Source organism: Canis lupus, chromosome 2 (genome assembly GCF_011100685.1).
Source record: "Canis lupus familiaris isolate Mischka breed German Shepherd chromosome 2, alternate assembly UU_Cfam_GSD_1.0, whole genome shotgun sequence".
Taxonomy (NCBI): domain Eukaryota; kingdom Metazoa; phylum Chordata; class Mammalia; order Carnivora; family Canidae; genus Canis; species Canis lupus.
This window is the reverse complement of record NC_049223.1, coordinates 72,807,693-72,812,166: the sequence shown is the minus strand read 5'-3', so window position 1 is coordinate 72,812,166 and position 4,474 is coordinate 72,807,693. Positions and strand designations below refer to the sequence as shown.

General features: G+C 40.1%; 1 long non-coding RNA gene across 1 annotated transcript; it reads left to right on the top strand.

Moving 5' to 3' along the window:
- The first annotated feature begins 2,983 nt into the window (after positions 1 to 2,983).
- On the top strand, positions 2,984 to 4,111 carry LOC119870050. The gene is made up of 2 exons (XR_005355086.1): positions 2,984 to 3,221; positions 3,344 to 4,111. It is a non-coding gene; the product is annotated as an uncharacterized LOC119870050 (long non-coding RNA).
- Positions 4,112 to 4,474: the final 363 nt, after the last annotated feature.

Below are 4,474 nucleotides of genomic sequence, written 5' to 3'. Positions count from 1 at the left end.
GGAGAAAAACTTGGCCAAGGGCCAGCTGTACTCGAGCTGCTAAATCCCAGGGAGAAGATGGGAAAAAGGAACTCTGTTAAAGACCTCTTTATTAGGGTAGTTAGTAATGGGAAGAGCATGGCTTCTCCTAGGGGAGCAGTGACACTCAGGGGTTCCATGGGGAGGAGTGGCTGAGGGGCCCACCCACACCTTTGTTGAAGGAATAACTCCCACTTATGAGGAAAGATTAAGATGGCTTTGATGAACAACATGGATGAACTCTGAGAACATGGTAAGTTAAAGAAGCCAATCAAAAAGATCATATATCATATTGTATTGTATGAAAGATCCAGAATAGGCAAATCTGTAGAGACAGAAAGATTAGTGGTTGCCTAGGGTTGGGGCTGGGGAGTATGAGGGGTGACTGCTAAAGAGTATGGAGTTTTATTTTGGGGTGATGAAATGTTCTAAAATTGATTGTGGTGACAGTTGCACAACTCTGAGTAAGCTAAAAACCATTGAATTGTGCACTTTAATGGGTCAATTTTAATATATCTCAATAAAGCTGTTACTAAAAGAAAAATAATGACTGATGAACATTTATTTTAAAAACAGAGAGGAAAGGTAATAATATAATAATATGAGTGTGCTTTTAACATTCTCTCTCTCCCCATCTTCGGAATAAGGGCGGCTTCGGTGTGGGGGAGGGGCATCTCTTTTTCTGGAATCCCTCATCTCTAAGACAGTGCCATGGTAAACTTGAAGTTGCATACAAAGCACCTAAGGATCTTGTCAGAATGCATATTATGTTTCAGAAGGTCTGAAATGGGACCTGACATTGTGTCTTTCTAAGAAGGTCCTAGGTAATCCTGAAGCTTCTAGTCTTAGAACTACATTTTGAAAAAGAGACTCTAAGACACCCAATGAAATTGTGTTTATTGTCTGACTGGGATCAGTATCATGTCAGCTTGGAACTAAAGCTAAGAGATCTGGGGCGCCTGGGTGGCAAAATTGGTTAAACGGTCTGACTCTTGGTGTTAGCTCAGCTCTGATCTTAGGGTGGTGAGATCAAACATCGTGTCCTGCTCTGCACTCAGCCTGGAGTCTGCTTGAGTTTCTCCTCCTTCTCCCTCTGCCTACACCCCAGCAACTGCTTGCACTCTCTCACTTTAAAATAAATAAGTAAATCTTTAAAAATAATAATAAACCTAAAAGATCAATTAAATAGTTTTATTTTGACCTCATACTTGATAGTGGCATTTATATGTATAGTGTCATAGACACACACACACACACACACACACACACACACACACGATGCTTCTTCTAATAACAGTTAATACCAGTATCTTGAAAAAGTACATTACTAAAGTACATTATGGGATTTATTATCTATTTTTATTGAAAAGTTAGGATTTGGAATTTGTAAGAAAGCTAGATTAGAATCCTGACTCTGTCATTTACCAGTGTCATGGCTTTGGATTACTTTATCTGAGCTTCAGTATCTTCATTTATAGATTTATAGAGATAACACTATCTTTCTTAATGGATTTTTGTGAGTACTAGAGACTATATGGTGTGCACATAGTGGTCACTCATGAGATTACTATTATTGTCACCAAATATGTGTGAGATAGGAGGATCTACCCTTCTTTCTTTTTCATGTCTGCATCACTCCATTTTTTTCTTCTAAATCTCCTAGATCTTGAAATTTTGGCAGTATAGGAGATGCTTCTCTCTCTTTTTTTTTTTTTTTAGATTTTATTTATTCATTTAAGAGAGAGAGTGCACATGAGGTGGGGTGGGACAGAGGGAGAGGGAGAGAGACAAGCCGGCTGAGCTCTGAGTTGAAATGGCCCAATCCCAGGACCCTGAGATCATGACCTGAGCCTAAGTCAGACGCTTAACTGATTGAGCCACTCAGGTGCTCCAGGAGATGCTTCCTTAAGATTATTTTTCTTTATCCATTTGAAAAAGGCATTGTAGGGATGCCTGGTGGCTCAGCTGTTGAACATCTGCCTTTGGCTCAGAGTGTGATCCTGGAGACCCAGGATTGAGTCTGCATAGGGCTCTCTGAATGGAGCCTGCTTCTCCCTCTGCCTGTGTCTCTGCCTCTCTCTCTGTGTCTCTCATGAATAAATAAATAAAATCTTTTTAAAAAAAAGAAAGAAAAGAAAAAGGCACTATAGAGCTCTAGTAAAATCCATATGGAATATAATTTTTCATATGTAGATTTGTGCTTATTTTTAAATATTAAAGAATTCAAAGGGGGATCCCTAGATGGCTCAGCGGTTTAGCGCCTGCCTTTGACCCAGGGCACGATCCTGGAGTCCCGGGATTGAGTCCTGGGATCAAGTCCCACATCGGACTCCCAGCATGGAGCCTGCTTCTCCCTCCTCCTGTGTCTCTGCCTCTCTCTCTCTCTATGTCTATCATAAATAAATAAATAAATCTTTTTAAAAAATTTTAAAAATTCAAAGTAAAAGTTCAGATCTTCAATAAGGAATTTTGGTCTCCTTGACTTTTTTTAAAAGTTTTATTTATTTATTAAAGATTTTATTTATTTATTTATTTATTTATTTATTTATTTATTTATTTATGAGAAAGAGTGGGAGTCAAATGGTGGAGGGGAGTGCGGGTAGGAGCAGAGGGAGAGAGAGAAGCAGACTCCTTCTTGAGCACAGAGCCCTATGCCAGGCTCCATCCCAGAGCCCTGAGATCATGACCTGAGCCAAAGGCAGATGCTTTACCGAATGCCACCTACGCATCCCATTACGTTTTATTTATTTAGGTAATCTCTTCACCCAACATGGGGCTCGAACTCTTGACTCCAAGATCAAGAGTCACATGCTCTTCTGACTGAGCAAGCCAGACACCCTGGTCTCCTTGATTCTTAAGTGTGAAGCTGAAATAATTCAACCACAGTGATCTTTACTTTTGTTGAGAAAATTTTCAAATGGAGTTGCTTAATTTCATTTTAGGGCCTGTTATTTTCCTTTTCCTTTATAGGTACAGCAGGCAAATTCTCCTAATGCCTGGCCCTCAGGGAAGCCTACAGAGAGAGGCAATTTGGAAAACCCTGTTTTGGAACAGAGCAGCTCCTTAATAGCTCCCCGTGGAAGAGGGATTCCTGCTGCAAATGACATGACATCACAGGCACACAGCTCAGGTTGGAGCCAGGACAGCCATTCCTTCCTTCTTGAGGCTCTCGGACCTAGGCGATCCCTGGCCTGCACCACTAGGTGAGTACTCAGGTGCCTTGTTCCTCCATGTTACACTTGGGTTATTCTTTGGAAGTTACAGAGATACAGGGGCTGCCCGATATGTGTGTTTACTTTTCTTTTCATATTCTTTTGACTTTTAGGCTGACTTAATCTCCTTGGTTTTCCTGGTTTCTGGAAGAAAATGTGGCAGACATTATCATTGGCAAGTTCCTGCCATGCAGCATCAGTAAAATTTGTTTCTTCCCTTTTTTTTTTATCCTTTTATAAATTTAACCTCTTGCCAACAGATTTCGATCACCATGTACTTAGCATTACCTGTATGAAGGCCGAAGCAATATGAAGACAAGAATTTGTTTTCTTCTCTATTTGATTTTTAAATTATAGAAGACTCTAATGCTGTCAACTGGCAAATGTTTAGAGTTTAAGGTAAACATCATTCCAACTTTTATAATGTTTAGATTTTAAGGTAAACATCACTCCAACAGAAAACTAGTTTTGAAGATGAACTTTTTTTAAAACCTATTTTATAAAGAATTCTCCTGAACACATATTTTCAAATTTGAAAAAGAAAACAAGGGGTTCGTAGTTCAATGCAGCTCTGAATATTTAGGATTTCTTCCATTAACTGTTCTGCTTTGTGTCACTGCTGCATGAGGTGCTCCAAAAGACTGAACTGAGGACACCAGCCCTCTGAAAGGAATAGCTATGTGTTCAGGGAGGGAGGAAGTGCTAGCTGCTGGCTTGGGACTTCCCAGGTCACTAATTTTGAAACCCTCCAAACACTGACCTAAAGATCAAATTCTTGTCCTCAATAGCAAGGATCAAAATGTTGGAAGGCTGTATTCTGTTTCCTCATCTAGCACCAGGACTCTGTTGGGAGAGTTGCAATTAAATGGACTCTAAGTCCAGCTTGTTCTTTTCTTCCTCATCTGTCCAATTAAGAACATTATTTGATTTGGTGCATCTTAGCCATTCGTTTTGGTGGACACTTGTTTCTCTCATTAAAAAGACCAAAGACCATTCTAAGCTCGGAGTCAGCCAAGTAGGCAGAATAAGTATCTCATCATTCCACGTAGTAGTTGCCTTAGGAGCACTGGGTTCCAATCTATGCAGGAGTCTCTGTCATAAGTGTTGTTATGTACAGGAGCCTGAGCTTTGAGGGCAGCTGTGTGGCATAAATTGTACCTCGTGGACATCTTTGTACTACTTAGTCCAAGTACACTTACCCATGGTAAGAGCCTATGTGATACTGAGATAAAAAAAAAGAGAGA